This window comes from Arachis hypogaea, chromosome 5 (genome assembly GCF_003086295.3).
Source record: "Arachis hypogaea cultivar Tifrunner chromosome 5, arahy.Tifrunner.gnm2.J5K5, whole genome shotgun sequence".
NCBI lineage: Eukaryota > Viridiplantae > Streptophyta > Magnoliopsida > Fabales > Fabaceae > Arachis > Arachis hypogaea.
In genome coordinates, this window is record NC_092040.1 from 28,962,045 (window position 1) to 28,982,192 (window position 20,148).

A 20,148-nucleotide genomic window follows, 5' to 3' on the forward strand; every position below is an offset into this window, starting at 1 on the left:
TAATATTTATGATAGTTAAAAATAACTAAATATTGAGAAAAATATATCATAATATAATTTTTTCTATTCATTTCAGAATTTTTGATATCAATAAATTTTATGTGTCCTAAAGTTTAACTAATTTTTACAATTTTTTTCATTTTTATTTTCTATTGATAAATAGAGAAAAAAATAATGGAAAATCACAGGAAAAAAAATGAAAGAAATAATTACTTAACGATAGAACATATTAACATACAAATTAACAAATATAAGTAAAAAAGTAAGTAAAAATGTATTTATTTTTTTATAAAAAAATATGGTTCTTCCTCTTAAATATAAAACTTGTTAAAAGAAAAGTTAATTATTATTAATAATTTTATCAGTAATTTTTTTTAGTAATAAAATCTTCCTAATAATTTTTTAAACTAATATTTTCTTTTTTCTTATATGGACCGAATTAATAACTTTTATAACATAAAAAAGTAAACTTTGTGTATAATGATTAATTGTTTATATGTACTGTAGAATAATGTTTCTAATTAACCCACAAACCAAGAAAAAAAGAAGAAGAAAATTAAATATTAAATATATCAATTATCCTCAAGTACAAAATGAAATCTAAAACTTGCATCAAATTAAGATGACATTTGAAAACTTAAAATATCCATTTTTTCAAAAATAATTTTATAAATAAATTGAATCTTGTGAGAAGTAAAATTATAATTTAGTCTAAAGAAAATATATAGTTATAATAATGGTATAGGAATTAGGAATTAAAAAAAAAACTCCATCGAAGCATGTGATATAAAATCATCAAATAGAAGCTGGTTTAAAAGAAGGCTAACTTTTAAAATTATCTGAACATAAAATCGGAATGATTCCTTTAATATCAGAAATGACAGCCAATATCCATTTTAGCATCCATAACAATGCAATCTTAAACTAACCCGAGGAATGGGTTAGAGTAAAGTTGCTCCAATCTTTTTGTATCCTAAATTAGAATTATAACTAAAACAGTTAACGAAAAAAGTGAAACAGTTCTGGTCATGAAAGGGAAAAAAGATCATCTAAAATGTGGAGGTTTGGAAAACTGGAAAAGCAAATTTCTAATCACCTTTAAATTTGTAAGTTTTATTATTTGTGAGCCCTAGTATCTTATTTCAAGGTGATTAAAGTCTTACTTCATCACTTTACCAACCTACTCAAAACAGATCAACATAAGTGAATTTTTATCCTAATATACCAAATATAAGATAACTTTTATTACTAAAGGAAAAGTGAGAGAGAGACAGAGACTCTATAAGGTAAAAGAATTCAGGACAGAATCTTGTAGCAATAGAATTCAAGATAAAATTCAATAGTGTGTACCTAAGGAGAATTACAAAAGAAGTCTGAGTTTGCTATTTGTATATGGAATATGAGAATTCTTTTGAGCTAGTGGTGTGATCACATTTCCCAAACAAGAAGGAGACTTGTTAATGAATTGCACTTCTTTTAGTCTTTCTCCTGTGACTTAAGATTTGTCTACTCATTCACTTCCAGAAAGCTATATCAAATGCAGACAACTTCGAATAGTGTTACCGGATGTATCTTTTCCGTGAACATGCACAGTGAGCGTACTGAATTGAACAGCCTTTTATTATCAGTCTATGTGTTAAACATTTAAATTCAAGTATGAATAATAAAACATAATTTATTGATCGGTATTAAAAATTCATCATAATGTACAATTTTTACCTGGATTAAATGTGGAAAGGTGGTTAAGACCGAAGAATTTTAACCAATAGTCTACCATCACTAGGACTTTGACCTTCCTTCCAAACCTTGAAATCGGAAGGAAAGTAATTAGCATCACTCCAACATTTTAGGGAAATTAGGTCAAATGGTCCTTGTACATTTCCCTGTCGATCTTTATAATACCATATATTCAACTAATTAAAAGGTTGAACCTCTCTTGTAATGATTGGTTGATATGAAATTATTATATTCATAACCAAATTCATAAGCAAATTCATATAGAGCTACAAACTCATTTATTTTATTTTCTTCTTTTGCTGTCTAACCATATGAAAGCAACTTCATCTAGCCAGAAAATTAAATAGAGAGCATCATGAAACAGAATAAACCTGAACAAATAGTTAAGAGGAACATAATTGATCCCCATATCCTTATAGGTACAACCTAATGGACCACTCTGCCAGAAGAAACAAGAAAAAAATATTAGATGAATATATAATTGGTTTAAGTTTGCATATATAGTAAGCAGACATTGCTTCTTATTTCATTGGTCTGTGTCCACGTTAATTAATGTATGGAAGAACAAATGGAATGTGTATCATACTTCTTTTATCTTACCATGGTATATGTCTTCCCATATCTAGTTTCACCATATGCAAAAATACCAATATTATATCCATCCATCAGGGATCTAATTAATGGGTCTGTGTCCTTAAAAATCTCATTTGTGTATAAAGTTAGAATAAATTTCAATAAGATGATGTAAAAGAGAGAGAAGGGGAGGGAAAATTTCTGTAATCAGCATGTGGAACTCTACCTTAGCCAGCCTTTGCACCAAAAACCCGACTGAAGTGAAAAACTTCCCTTCCATGTTTCAATATTTTGGATGGATATGAACTGAATACAGAACCATCCTCCCCAATGAAATCAATAATATTCTTGGATTCAGCCTGAGATGTGTGCCTGATTCTGCAGTAAACTCGAATATCACCTATAATTTGGATCTGAAAAGTTTCACAAAATTAACTTTGCTCAATAATATATAAAGAGAAAGTGGCCATTAATTAAATAAACAATTAAAAATTCAACCTTTTAGATCTTGAACCATGATAAATAATTTCCCATTCTCTTCTACTACTCTGTTATATCCAGCAGCTTTAGTTCCTATATCCTCTAGTTGACTCCCTGAATTCATAAACCATTATTTCATCTCAATAATTAATAAGCATAAAACTGATTCTCAATACACACAATTAACTCACAACCAGAAGTTAAAAAAACAAAAAAGCATCGATCCAAAAGGTAAAAAACTAACAAATGAAGCCATTCAAATTCAAACACAATGACCTTTGGAATTTTGGAATAGTTCCAACACAAATCTCAATTGATCACATACCGGTAGAAATGAAAACACCCAACCAAATTTATCAAGATGGTTCCTATCCTCTAGCAATATTTGAAGTATTGTGCAAAACAAATTGGGAGTGAACTATTTATCGTGATAAGTTCCTAACAAATAAGAAATTCCAGAGTGAACAACGATAATTCATAATGATATCTAATTGTTTAAGCAAGATCTAAACATAATAGGAAACCTTAACAACACTTTTTCACTTCCTCTACTCAGTAAATAGATATTTTTGTGATACCTAACCTCACCTCCATCACGACCGTCACTGCCGCCACAGAAGGACATCTTGTTCGTCCTGTTCAAATGGTGCTTATGCTTCTCCTTCTTCTCCACCAGCACCACCGGAGACTTCGTCCTCTTCCGATCCGAATCTATCTTTTCTGGAATTCCACAGAGAGTGAGAAAAGATGTGTCACTGAGAGGGCTCGGAATCAGAATCAGCTTCACAAAAAGGAAAGTAGTGAGGAACCTTCGTGCTTCACCAGTATGTGCGATGCCCTAACCTCAGCTCCATCACCACCGTGGCTATTGCCAAAGTACGACATCTTCTTTGTCTTGTTCAAATCCAGTTTATGCTTCTCCTTCTGCTCCGCCAGCACCACCGGAGACTTCTTCCTCTTCCAATCGGAGTCTATCTTCGCTGCAATTACAGAGAGAGTGAGAAGAGATATGTGACTGAGAAGGCTCTGAATCAAAATCGGCTTGACGAAAAAGAAAGTAATGAGGAAGACATAATGTCTTCCCAATGGAACACCCCTGTTCCCCAATCAGATTCATTCTAACTCCATCATGCGGTCCACATCTATTGATCTAATACATCCAGTATCCTAGAAATTTTTAACCTTTTTTTACGAAAAAATATCTATCTCTACACTATTAAAGTATTAAGATAGATAACTATGTTAAATGCATCAATAAATTAATAAAAGCAACTAAGTATTTGATTAGGCATGACTAAATCGGAAAAAATAGATGAAAAATATATTTTTACTTACTTTTTACTGGAGTTGATAAATTTCTAATAATAAAAATAAAATTACTTTTTTTATTCATTATAATTTTTTTAGAAGTTCAAATTTATATTTTTAATTTTTTTTGAAATATATATTTTCACATGATAAATAAATAAAAAGTACCTTTAACCAATTTTACTTAAAAATATATTTTTATATGAGATATCTAAATATAAAATTATAACACGATTGAAAAAAATACATTTTTTAAATAATTTTGGGTTCATTATTTAAATTATTGCATACATTTTAATAACTTCTATCAAAACAAATATATATATATATATATATATATATATATATATATATATATATATATCAAACAAAACCCAGGTTTATATATAATAACCATGCTTTATTCAAAAACACAGGGAAACATACCCACACATACAAATTTAAGTATAAGAAAGAAAACAATAAGTTTTATAAAGATCACAGCTCCAGAGGTTGAGTTGATAATTACATACCAAAATAGATGTGTTGACAACATACTTTACCAATATCCCAACTACTTAACACAACTAAGCAAAATTCTAACAATTCTTTAGAGGCTTGGAATCATATTATATATATATATATATATATATATATATATATATATATATATATATATATATATATATATATATATATATATAGTAATGTAACAAATGATTAGCCACTACACTCATTTATCCTTTCAACAACGTCGCCAGAATTTTCACATTGTCTAAAGGCCCTCCGAAGCTCCTCCCTAATAGTGAGAGGCTGATGATTCCCAACTAAATTGGAACCTTGTGAGGACAAGATTCCTGCATGAAAATCATGGTTAATAATCTACAGAAAACACAGCAAAATATAAGAACGAAGCAATGCAAAAACAAAAAAAAACAATTTGAGATTATAAAGAAATCAGGTATGATAAAAATTTGGAAAATAATAAAAGAAATATTAAACAAATAAAGAAACAAAAGTTAAGCGATATACATGTATGCATATACATATTTCTGCAAACATAGTTTACTAAGAGAAGAGATAAAGAATCAAAGTCCATTAGATCAAGAAATACCCAACAATTCCAGTTCAGAACAGAAATCGATGAAGCCTGATGCACTGGAGCACCTGAGCTCGACGAACATTGAATGCTTGCATTGGAGTGAAACTCAATTGGATTCTTAAATTCGAAAGGAAAATGAGGAACAAAGGGATCCAGATGAAATTTCTAAATGGAACAAGAGAGGAATAACATGAGTAACACTTAAAACATCACCCATGAAAAAACACAAAACAATATAGCCAATTGAGGTTAATTGATAAAAAACAAAGTGGACTAACTCAATATCAGATTTACATAATAATGTTATTATCTGCTGTTGATTATCATGGGTGGAGTCCTCCAAAAACCTCACAATATCAATATCATCACATATTGCACGAACAACATGAAGAAATTTATTCAATTCATATCCAATGGGTCTAGGATCCACTATGAAGACAATTTTTTTGTTCATCAACTGAGAAATCATGCTATTCGAAACAGTGTAATCATTGTTTGACTAAGAAAAAAAAAGAATAGGTACATTAGCAAAATTCACATACCTGAACCATAAACACTAAACTGAAAACAAAGACAATTAAATTAAATTAAAACCAAAACGATTACTTGGGAGGAACTTCCATCGTGTATCAAAAATTCTGAGCAACTCTTTTTGAGTATTTACATCACCTCATCATCCTCAAGTATGAAAATATTGCTCCCATTTGAATGGGAAACAATAACTTTGATGCGATACCTAAATAATATAAACAAAAGCAAAATATACACTGAGAAACAGGTGTAGAAGATGCAATAAAGCAAAAAGAAAACTGGTACCAACAATTTCGACAGATAAAATAGATACCTTCTTATGGCATCAAGACACTCAACTCTACACAGATAACAATAAAATAAATTTCCAACATGAGAAATAGGTGCATTACACAAACAACAATAGTACAACCACTTCTGATGTTTCAGCACATCAATAATCTCACCGATCAAAAAATAAATCTGATCCTGTAGAGAAATAGTAATTGGTATATTACGATACATGTTTCATCATAGTACATATGCTAAAATACAGTTCAGACGGTTGAGAACATAAACATAAATACTAACATTTCTTGATGCAGAAGAATATATTTTAGCACAAAGAATGTCAGCAAGCATCTCTTTAATGCTATGCAATTGTATTGGAACACCAGATATGACTTGGTTGTCATAACTTCTAAGCTGTCCACACTGAGAGAAGTCTTCAACTATTGGACTAAAGGCTGAGTCAGAACTAACATCCTTAAAATTTGGAAGGAAAGCATGAATTACAAAATACAACCAACTTTGTAAAGTATCAGTAAAAATCATATTGACATGTAAAGGAAACCATTCAAAACAACAGCCAAAGAATTAGAAACTGGGGATCAACAAACTATATCTAAAAATGATTCCTCCAATTCATTAATATCTAACATAAAGAAAGAGTACTAACTTTGATGCACTGATCAGCCTGAAGTTTGTTGAAAAAACATGCATCACTAATGATATTGATGATTTTAAAGGTACCACAATAACTGCGAGTGTTAATCCTTTTTGCTTGAACTTTGAAAACAATCTCTTTCCCAATGAGGAAAAATAAATAAACAAATAAACAACAGGTTACACATCAATTTTTGTGAATAACCAAATCTTTCGTTCAATGAGGAAAAAGCTATGAATCAATTCATATCAATCACATCACTAGTCACCAAATAGATTTGATAGAAAGCACATACCTTCATACGCATTCCCACATTCTCATCTCCATTCAATAGCATAGAGACAACTAATCATAGGAGTAAAACCTGAAGCAATACAAAAACAGGAAAAGCAAGTGAAACTTTCAAAAGATCAAGAAATAGGGACCAGAAATTGAGATATGAGACAATACCTACTACAGTGCACCTACAGCTCATAAGAACATAGGGAAGGCAGTAATCAACTATCCCAAATAATGATTCTACTCATGGCAATGAGAGTTGGTATAAATTGGTTAGGTAAGGATACATTCAAACCAGCAGATGAGTGGGGAAAAAAAGTATAGACAAACATGAGTAAAAATCTCTCATGATATCAACATTCATGGAAGAGATGAGATTGAAATCTCATATGTTGATAATGACTCCCAAATTTTGAATTTCCAATGAATAATATAGAGCACAACCAAATTATGTATCGAGACCACATTTTCATGTGAATATAACATCAAACATAGATAAGGGGACATGTTTCTGAACATAGAAAATAGTATAAAAACTCAAGGGATTTGTTAAATGTACACAAACTAAAAAATTAAAAATATATTCATGAAAAAAAAATAAAACACATGCAACAAACAATTCAGCAGATAACAAATGGAGATCTGATAATGAGTTCACACTGAAAGTTAACAGCAACTCCAAAAAATTGTAAGGAAGAAGATGAACCCACAAAAAAATTGAATAACCAAATCTTTCATTTAATGAGGAAGAAGCTATGAATCAATTCATATCAATGACATCACCACTCACCAAAAAGGTTAGATACAAAACTCATACCTTATACGTATTCTCACATTCTCATCTCCATCCAATGGCACATAGACAGCTAATGATAGCAGCAAAAGCTGAACCAACACAAAAACAGGAAAAAGAAGTGAACCTTTGGAGAAATAAAAAAATAGGGACCAAAAATTGAGATTTCACACCACACCTACTATAGTGCAGCTACATGTCATTCGACGAAAAGGAAGGTAGTCACCAACTACCCCAAACAGTTATTCTAGTACTGGCAATGAGAGTTAGTAAATGTGTTAGGTAGAAAAAATTGGAGACAAGAGATAAATGGGAACAAAAGTATACACAAACATAAATAAAAAGCTGTCAATCACATCAACATTCATGAAAAGGATGAGACTAAAACCTCATAACTTGATAATGATTCCAAAATTTTAAATTTTCAATAAAGAATATATAGCACAACCTTATTATGTGTGAAAAACACATTTTCATGGGAAGACCAACTGCTGGATAGTTTTTTCTTTGGCTAAAGACATGTGCTAGTTAGAGAAAGAACACTATGAAGCCATTTTACTGGCACAATACCATTCTTTTCTCAATGAACTTCTTAACTTGGGGCCAAGGAGGTGTATGTCTATCTAACAGCTGAAATATAAAACAAATTTAACACAATCAACAGAAAAATGTAATCCAATTCAGTTGAACTTAAAAAATAAATAAATAAACAACAGGCTATATATCAATTTTTGTGAATCACATCACCACTGATAAAATAGATTACGTACAAAACCGATAACTTCATAACCATCCACAAAACCCACATGCAACCAGAAACACAAATAGTGGAATGATGCCATAATTTTTTTCTCTAATTATTAATAGAAAATAAGAATGGAAAAAATTGTGAAAATTAGTTAAACTTTGGGAATAGTGGAGTGATGCCATCTTATTCTAACAAAGCCACTCCCTTTGTGAATGACATCTCAAATTCAGTAAAAGACTACCATGTCTTTTGAAGAGGTGAAATAGAAAATAGTATTTACATAAATAATAAAAAAAATTAAGAATGCAATTGAGTTAAAAAGAAAAAAAAATCTTTCATTCAATAACGAAGATGCTATGAATCAATTCATATCAATCACATCAATCATCACCAAATAGGTTAGATAAAAAGCCCATACTTTGATAGGCAATCCCACATTCTCATCTCCATTCAATGGCATAGAGACAACTAATCATATGAGCAAAACCTGAACCAACAGAAAAACAGGAAAAACAAGTGAAACTTTCAAGAAATCAAGAAATAGGGACCAGAAATTGAGATATGAGACCATACCTACTACAGTGCACCTACACGTCATAAGACCATAAGGAAGGCAGTAATCAACTACCAAAAACAATGATTCTACTCATCACAATGAGAGTTGGTAAATATGTTAGGTAAGGATACATTCAAAACACCAGATGAGTCGGAAAAAAAAGTATAGACAAAAATGAATAAAAATCTCTCAATGACATCAACATTCATGAAATGGATGAGATTCAAACCTCATACCTTGTTAATGATGCCCAAATTTCAGATTCCCCACGAAGAATATACAGAACAACCTTATCATGTATCCAGACCACATTTTCATGCGAAGATTACATCAAACATAGATAATAGAACATGTTTTTGAATACAGAAAATAGTTTAAAAACTCAAGGGATTTGTTGAATGTAAACAAAATAAAAAATAAAAAAATATATTCATGAAAAACACAAAACACATGCAACAAACAATTCAACCGATAACAAAAGGAGATCTGATAATGAGTTCAAACTAAAGGTTAACAGCAACTCCCAAAAAAATGTAACCAAGAACATGAAACCACGAAAAAACCAAGTCAAACACACAATTTACAAATTAGAAATTTCAAAAATCCTAGACAATAACATGTGCATTAAACATCGAACAGATACCCAAAACGATCACAAATTGCAAGATTATGAATTTCACAAACCCTAGAGAATAAAATCTCGATTAACCATAGAACAGATACAAAAAATGATCAGAATTTGAACAATTAGAGATTTCACAAACCATAGACAATAGACAATAAAACCTGGATCAATCGTGCAACAAATGACAAAATTCATCATAAGGATCGACAGAATGAAGGAAAAGAAAAAGGACGAAGAAGAAAATAGGTTTGGATGCACCTGATTGATTGATCTAAGATCTTGAATCTGACCGAAAAATTGGGAAATCAGTGACCCGGATGAACGGCGATGAACAAACTCCCAGGAGAACACAGGTCGTAGACAGAGTTTCATACGGCAGGAAAAACGAAATTTGGAGAAGAAAGCAAAGCTCCTAGGGTTTAAAGAAATCATTACCTATTCAAACAGATTCATTAAGAAGGAAGGTTGCCTCAGTGATTCGGTAAAAAGGATGAGATGTTGCGTGAGAGAGAAGGTGAAAGGGATGGCTGACAACTACTGTTAGAGGAGCACATGCATCACCGAAAGAAACGGGCCAGGTGGAGGAGGTGCCACCGTGGAGGAGATCCTCCACCTTGGACTGGAACCGGCGTGGGTTGCAGGGAGGTCTCCAGCTCGGAGATGAATCCACGCCTATCTAGTGTATAATGATGTCAATTCCATTGCCAAATATAAGTACTCCTATGCCAACTCCATTGTCAATAACAGTATCTATATTTTGCTTTTAAAAAAATACAGAGATAGAAACACGCATAATAGAATTGGTCCAAATACCAGACATTATAATAATACGAGTGATTAGTATTTTGTATACACAGTTTATTTTATTTTTAAGTGCTAATTTTTTATTTTTAAAAAAAATTCAAAAGACAATGTACTTCTTATCTTATTCCATTTTTATATCTAAAGTTTATATTTTTTGGTATAACTGTAAATAGAAGTCAATACTATAATTTGATATTCAACTTTTGAATCATTTGCCTTCAAATAATTTATTTCATAAAATAAATTTAATGAATAAAATGGTAACAATAGTTTTTTTAATATTTTATCTTCATCATATAATATATAATATTTATTCAAAGTATTTTTTGTAATGAATAAATTTAAAGATATGTTATTGGACACTATTATATAAAAACCCCTAACAACAAACAAGATTATGAATTTTATAATAAATAATTAAAATAAATAATTAACAAATAAAAAAATTAAAATAAATAATACATTTATAAGACTAATAATAATAACTTTATAATAAAATTAATTATTTTATATTTTAAATTTTTTAATTAAAAATAACAGTTTAATATGAAAATTTTTAATATTATAAAAAATTTATGACATAATAATTGATAATGAATAAAAAATATTTATGTTTTTTATGCAGTTGTACAAGTTATATTTATTTATTTAAGAATAAAAAAAATTATATTTGTCATTCTAAGTTATATATAAAAAATTATTTATTTATTTATCTATAAATATATTCTATATTTATTTAAATTTATCAATATTTTTTTTATTATATTATTTGATACGTATTATTAAAGTCTATATTTATTAAAATCGATTAATATTTTTGTTTACATATTAATACGTATTAATCTAAAATGACTTTAAAGGACGCAGCACATCAGAATGGTTGGTATAGAGCAATAATAGTTATTAAAAACAATGAGATTAGCAAGAATGAATGAAAAAATAATGGAATATTAGACAACAATTTAGAATGAATTTTGGATGCTTAAAGAGCAAGTAATAGATACTATAAGACATATATAAAAGGTTTAGCCACAAGAGTTGTATGAGCAGGTGCGCACTAGTGACATAAGCAAATACAACATGAAGCGAATCAGTAAGAAAGTATTCAGTAAGGAGAAGAAGTTTTAATGTATAGCATATAACATACATGATAATAGATACTACTATTATTGTGCCTCATGTAGTATATTGTTGATGTCATTAGATCTTATGTATTATTTTGGGGTGATATTATTGAGTTGTATAATTGTATTTAATATTTTGTTGATAATGGATGTTACCTATTTTTTTATTTTTTATGATAATACTAAAAATAATAGTTTAATAAATCATAAGATATATATTTTTTTGCTTCTTTCCATGGTTCGAATCATATAAACAATCTAAAAAATAATGAGGCGCAGTAGTTAGTTAAAGAAAATAACAATAAAAAATACGAATAGGTTATCTTCTTGAAAGCATACGAGGAGATTATGCCATTTGACTTATACTTCATTGGCATGTTTTCCATGTTTAATAAAGTTGCAAAAATAATTTTATACCAATGATAATAAATTAATTTTTTTTTCTTTTTTCAGCAACAAACTCACAAGAGCGAAACCAACTCATATTAGTAAAGAACAAAGTGCAGGCACCTATCATTAGATTAAGAAACCGCACAAAATAGAGGTAATATTGGATAAAAATAAATTTAAATGCTCTACAGAGGGTTTAATGACTTCTTTCTTGTGCATGTATAAGAAATTCAATGCCAAATAAGAAATTTTAATTTTACAGGTTTTATTATTTTTTGGTTAAATTGTCATTCAAATATAATAAAATTTGTATTAGCATATTATTTATTTCTAAATTTTGTAGTTCTTCAAGACTCAAGAATTTATTAATAAGGAGATGTATGAAAAATTACAAAAGATTTTTACTCAATACAAATTTAGAAATTACATTAGGTTTATGTTACGTTTTTACTTATAGTTTTATCTATAATCTCCTAAAAAAAGACATAATTATTTTTTTCCTTTGCACTTTTTATAGGCACATGAAAGATTCTTCAAATATAGATCCGTACTTTGGTTTACCACTTAAAAAAAAGGTCTCTGAATAAAAATAAATATACATGACTTTTGAATATAGCTCATCTTTTATAAACAATCGTGTTTTAATATTTAATTTTTTAACTTTAAGTTAGATAGAAAAAGATAAAATACTACTGTGATAACTATTTTGGATTATGTTATTTGTAGATAGGTAATGTATGTTTATTTTAATTAAAATATTTTTTATATTGTCATTGTTTGTAGATAGGTCATAGGTGATATATGTTTATTTTAATTTTATCATTTTCATATTATCATTGGCTACTCTATATTATTATTTTTATATTGTTCAAATTTAAAATTTTAAAAATAATTAAATTAATCAATTTTAAATCCAATAAAAAAAACGGTGCCTGTTAAGCCATTAGTAAATTGTAAAACGGCATTGTTTGGAAGGAGTATTCGAACCGAAAACTCTTTAAAAAACCGATTAATCCCAACAATTTACCAATTAACTACCAATTCGACTAGTTTGCTAATCGATTTTTTGCTAAGCGATTTACGAAGCTAATCGAACCGATCTAGTGATTGATTTTTAATTAATTCGGTTAAACTTGTTGGTCCAATTCGATATTCAGAACTATACTTTTCAATTATGTGTAAGTAAAATTTTTTTTATTATTTTTTTTAAAATATAGTTTTTTAAAAAAATAATATTTTGACTCAAGTTGATATATCATATTTCTATTAGTTGTAAATTATTATGTATTTACTATTTAGTCTAATTTTTAGTTAAAATATTTCAAAATTTACTTAGAGAGTATTATAAAAAAATCGGAGAAAAAATTCAGTATATATTTTCCAATTTGTTTTAAAAAGTCTTTAGACAAAATAATTTTCTAAAAAATTTACTTAACATAAACCATTTAATTTAAAGGATAAAAAAATTATTTTTTAAATATATATGTACAAATTATGTTAAAATTTGAATTCTAAATTTTTTCTAGATTCTAGTTATTAGAATCAAACCAATAATTAATCCAGCCTTATGACCAAGTTACTGGATTGCTAATTCAACTGGTGGGTCATTGATTTACTCATTGACTCGGTCATAATTTAAAAAATATAAAATTATATAAATGAAATTAAAATTATGTATTAAAACTTAAAATGCAAGTCTTTACAAATATAATAATAATAATCAAATATTAATTTTTAGACATAACTAATGATACAAAAAGAGATAATAAACTAATTTCTAGTACAAAATACTTCTTCCATTTAAATAAACAAGAGCAAGCAAAAGATAACACAATCAATAAACCAAGTCCAAGTGATCTTAAAATCGTCTTCATAGGACAAATTTGGAGTTTGATCAATATTTTTCTCATTTTGATTTGCATCTATATCTTCCATAAGAAACACTGCATTATACAGAATATCAGAAACAGAGAAAGAAGAGTTTGAAGAGAGAACTTCAAGAAACTAGTGAACTGAATTAACTTCATCTTATTCATCTATCAATGAATCAATTCTACACACCTCATAGAGAGATGCAAGAGCTTTATTTATAACAGAGTTGGAAAAGAGAGAAAGATCAGAGATCAGAATAACAAACCCTAACTAACTTTACCAAACTGATTTTTTTACTGACCAACTCTCTTATTTCTTATCCCTTAAGATACAGCAACAAAAGATTTAGGCTCATTTTGGATAACCAGCTTAATTAAACTCATTTTGAAAAAAATAGCTTAAATAATAAATGCTTATATTAAAAGTAACTTATAAATAAGTTATTTTGTGTTTGGTTTTTTAGTTCTAAAAGTGCTTATTTTAAGAGAAAAGTGATAAAAATCTTTTTATTATGAGAGAAGTAATTTTTTTTAACTTCTCTATAAGCACTAAAATAGCTTTTTAGAAAGCTACAATTTGGTTTTAAAAATTATACTAGACATTAATCCTATACTTTTCATAAGTTAAAAGTAAAAAAAGTAACTTATAAACCTATCCAGACGAGCCCCTAGTATTTTTTAAGCAATACAACAACAAGGTTTAGTAACAAATTCAACTCAACTCAATTATCCATCAACAAATTCTACTTCCAACAATAACCACATTTATGATATGTTCAGCATCAAATTCAACTTACAGTTGACAAAAAATTCTACTTCTAGAGTTCTAACAACAAATTCAGCTATGATAACTATGATAACTTTCAAGAAGCAACAAAAACTTAAGCTATGATAACTTTTAGGCAGCAACGAAAAAAATTTCAATTCTCCAAATATGATTTACATCAAATCAACATTATCTAAATCAAAATTTCAGCAACAAACTCAACTTTCAACAATAAATTCAAGATGTACTAATAATTTACAGCAATAAAATTGGAAGAGGAATAACAGGGCCGAAGATGAAACTCACCTGGGTAGAGAGACGAAGCAAGCGTTGATGGAAGACCTAGGCCGAAGCTGAAACCCTAAACCCCGACTCACGGTGGAGGAAGGATTGATGGTCGAAGCAGGAAGACGAGCTTACGACCTATGACAGAGCGAGACATAGCTTGCGACGAGCTTGAGGCGGCGACGCGAGCTTGAGGTGGCAACGTGAGCTTGAGGCAGCGACAAATTTGAGGAGCCCGCGATGAGATTGAGGGGGAGAGTGGCGAGGGAAGTGAGAGGTGAGATGGGTTCTGATTCTCGGTTAGGCACAACAACTTTTCTTTAAAAAAAACCGGTTCTAATTACATGAACCAGTCCGAATCATCGATTTTCATAGAACCGACTGAGTCGAACCGATTTTCATCGGACTCACTTTTAAATGGTTCTATGAGTGGCTCGATCCGGCTAGATGACCAGATGACCGGATTTCTAGTCGAACCGATCCGATCGAGCCAAATTTGATAACCATGCCGTAAGCCTTTTTCTGTGGCTTTTATTATTATTATTATTATTATTATTATTATTATTATTATTATTATTAACAGCAGAAAATATTAAATGATTCAACTTTGACTTTTCATATAGATTGTTGGGACTTGGGAGAGAAGTGGAATTATCAACTGCGAGATATGGAAGATGGAGAATAGATCCTCTCAATTATTTCTAAAAAAAAAATTAAATGGCTTTTAACAATTATCTCGAAAGATAATGAGGTATTTAACCCAAAAATTTTTTTTTCAGCGACTTCAACGTTCTAAAAAAAATATCTTCTTCTCTGGTCGCGTTCTTCCTTATTGAACCGCATTGATTTTAACGTAATAAGTTTTGTCGTTCTTCTTCTTTTTCATTTTCTTCTTCGATCATCACTTCTGAATCAAAACAATGGATGATTCAACTTCAATTCAATTGAATGAGAACGATTTGGATTATTCTTCTGAAACGAATCATGCTGATGAGGTTTGGATTATTCAATTTTGAATCGAATTAAATGGAATGCAATTGTTTATTTTATTTAAATTGAATTCAATGGACGTAGGTGTTTTTGAATCTGAATTGAATTGATAATATCTAAATTGTAGACAGAGGTGTTTCAAATTTGATTTTTTATAATAAATTATGTTTTGTTCACTCAATACTATAGAATTGTTTCACCATGAGTACGTGTTTTGGTTCACTATGCAGAAAGCTGTTTGAATTTGATTTTATATAATGGATTATGTTTCGTTCATTGAGTATTATATAATTGTTTTACCATAATGACATTTTCGGTTCATTATGCAGACCAGGTGTGTTGTGGATGAAAATTTTTTTCCAAAGGTGGGGATGATTTTCAGGACACTAGAAGAAGTTCGAAAGTTCTATAAACATTATTCCAAACTTGCTGGTTTTTCTACGAAAATAAGGAACACGACTCGAAAGGGAGAAGAGGTTAAGAATCAACTAATCGTATGCAGCAGAGAGGGGAGGTGAAAATCCAAGATATCTCCAACCTTGAAAACAAACCCCTCAGCCGGGTTAAACTGTCCAGCCAGGACCTATGTAAACATAATGAAGGATGTTGGTCTTTAGACAGTTTCCAAAGTTGTTCTGAATCACTTGCATCCTTGCTGTCCAGATGATGATTGGATTTTTGACGGTATAGAATTTCACAAATGAATTCTCGTTGCAAGTATAGTTTCCAAACCAATCAAAAATCCTTTCATACAAAAGATTATTTGTCACAAGTAACAAACCCCTAATTTTATAAACCGAAGTATTGAAACCTCGGGTCATTCTCCCTAGGAATTGTAATGAAGTGTCTTGTTATTGGTTGTGATGTGTTCTGGGGTTTTGGATAAGAAGCATGAAAGATAAATAGCAAGAAAGTAAACTAAGGCCTAAAAAGGTCTTGGCAAGGGTTGGTGGTCAAGGATCTCTATCCTAATCACTAACCACAATATGAGAATTGGCAAGGATTAATCTCATTAAATCATCCTCTAACTAGTAGTAAAGGAAAGGCAAATGAGCTATATCAATCCTAGTCCATAAGTCCTAACTCTCCACTAATTCAATTAGTGAGAACTAGAGTAAATGGCTCCCAATCATCAATTACTTGGACATTAGTAACTCAAGAGTTCCTAAGTTACCTTTCCAAGCCAAGAGTATAAAATTCTACTCTAAAATCCAACCAAGCATTTCATCAAACACTTGGAGGGTACAAAAGAAAAGCATAGTAAATTGATAACAAGAGTAGAATCTAACAACAATTATTGAAAAGAATTAATAACAACAATCAAAAGAAACACATCTATTATGAATTACCTTGAATTGAATTGGAAGAAAGTAGAAGAAACAAAAGTAGATCTACAACAAAAACACAAGAACAACATAAAGGAAATTACAACAAAAGAATTTAAGAAGATGAATGTAGCAACAAAAAGTTGAGAGATAGAAGTAGAAGAAGGTGAATTGAAATCTAGATCTAAGAACTAAGCCTAATCCTAATCCTAGAGAGAAGTGAGAGCTTCTCTCTCTAGAAACTACTTCTAGAATTAAACTATGACTAATGGTAACTAACTTCTAAAGTATGAGAGTATCTTCATTCCCCCTTCAATCCTTGGCTTAAATAGCATCAGAAATGAGTTGGATTGGGTCCACAAGACTTCTAAAATCGCTGGCCACGTTTTGCTTTAAGTGAACCAGGTGGCAGCAACGGCGCGTGCGCGTAATATGCGTGTACGCGCCACCATACGTGTAGCAACTATGGCAAATCTTATATCGTTTCGAAGTCCCGGATGTTAGCTTTCTAACCCAACTGAGACCGCATCATTTGGACCTTTGTAGCTCAAGTTATGGTCGTTTAAGTGCGAAGAGGTCGGCTTGACAGCTTTCCGGTTCTTTCATTTCTTCATGAGTTCTCCAACTTTTCATGCTTTCTTTCTTCATTCCCTTGATCCAATCTTTGCCTCCTAAACCTTAAATCACTTAACAAACATATCAAGGCATCTAATGGAATCAAGAAGAATTAGATTTAGCTATTTTAAGTCCTAAAAAGCATGTTTTTACTCTTAAGCACAATTAAGGGAGAAGTTATAAAACCATGCTATTTCATTGAATAAATGTGGGTAAAAAGTCATAAAATCCCTTAAATCAAGCACAAGATAAACCCTACAAATGAGGTTTATCAACCTCCCCACACTTAAACCAAGCATGTCCTCATGCTTAAACCAAGAATGAAGTAAGGGTATGGCATTTATTCAATGAAAACTAACTAAATGTAATCTACCTATATGCAACTATCTACATGAATGCAATTGCTTGGTCAAAATAAATCAATTCCTAAGAAGCATATATGCACAAGGGATAAGGACTAGCAAGTCTAATCCACAATTGAATTGAGCTATTAAATATTTTTACAAACTTGCATGAAGAGTGATGATTGTAGGTGAAAACATGTAATTGAGCATCAAACCCTCACCGGATGTATTTGCACTCTATTCGCTCAAGTGTTTAGGGTTGATTCTCTCAATTCTCCCCTAATCATGCTTTCCAAGATTTGTTCTTCTTCTAACAATCAACATATATTTCATGCATGCATACAAGTATCATGAGGTCTTTTCTTTGGTTGTAATGGGGCTAGGGTCAAGGTATGATGCATATATGGTTAAGTGAGCTTGAAATTTGAATCTTTGATAAGCTTAAACTTCCCACCTAACCTATGACATCCTATACAATTTCAAAGCTAGCCTAACTACCCATTTTTCACCTTTTCACATACTCATGCATTTTCTTTTTCATTTCACAACACTTATGCATTGATCTTATTGAGCTTCGTTTTGGGGCATTTTGTCCCCTTTTTATTATTTTTCTTCTTTTTTTCTTTCTTTTTCTATTTTTTCTTTTCCATATTATTTTTTCTTTTCTTTTTCTTTTGTTTTTCTCATTTTTTTTCTTTCTATATACAAGAACCTCAATGCATAAGGTTTTACATTTGATCAATACATGAGTATGTACCAAATTCCCAATATTTCCAATAATAATACAAAGCTACCATTTTATTCACCCAATGTCCCAAGAGTTTCCACGCTTGAATGGTACTCACACACACTAGCCTAAGCTAATCAAAGATCTAAATTAAGGACATTTATTATTTTTTTCGCTTTAAGCTTATAATGTGCTAAAATTAAGAACAAATGGGTTAATCGTAGGCTTAAATTTGGCTAACAAAGGAAGATAAAAGGTTGGCTATTTGGATAAGTGAGCTAATAAAATGATGGCCTCAATCATATAAATGCATGAATACATAAAATAATGGACATAAAGAATCAAACAAATCAAAGATTACAATTATAGAAAGAGAATAATGCACACAAGAAGGAAAAATAAGTGGTTATAAGATGTAACCACACCATTAGGCTCAAGTCTCACTTGCTTATGTTCTTAGCTCAAAAATATGATCCACAATATATATAGTTCAAGCAAGTTTTATGAAAAGTTTTCACTCAAATCAATTGGTGTGTCCTATAGATAGAAATCTTGAAAAATTTCATTATTTTGACTAAGCTTATTTTGTATATATATGCAAAACTAAGAAAATGCAAGTAAAAATCCTAAAATCCTAGAATGAAATGCAAAAGTGTTGGAATTAGAAACTTGTCACCCAAAATCGCCGACCGGTCGGACGACCTCCCCACACTTAAAAGTTTGCACCGTCCTCGGTGCACTCAAAGATGAGTAAGGGGGTACGGCGAATCTCCAGATTGCTGCATGTTCTTCCTTCCGCTTCCATGTTTGCTTGTGGTGCATTCATCATAAAAAAACAAAAATATAACACCATACGAGGAGAAGATATAAAAGTACGGAAGCATACATTGTTGGAATGAGGTACTAATCACTAGAAATGAGCGAGTGAATTAGTGTGACATTAATGACAATTAAGTGTGTGAATTCTAAATTGCGCGGTTTAGAACACACATTAGCCTAAAAGTTATGTCACAAAAGAAGCATGCACTTTACTTATCCTAGTGTGCTTGAGATGCTTTAAGTGAACTTGTAATGTAAAACAAGCATTAAAGAAGCATGAAAGCATTCAAGTCAAACACATATGGATGCGTATGATCATGAAATACAATGCATTAAGGTAAATGCATAATTACAAAATAAGGCTCAAATCACATGGTGGCCAAATCATGCAATTCAAAAAGAGTTACAAGTTCGAAGGCAATTCTCATCACTTGGTATTCTTAAAAGGTAAG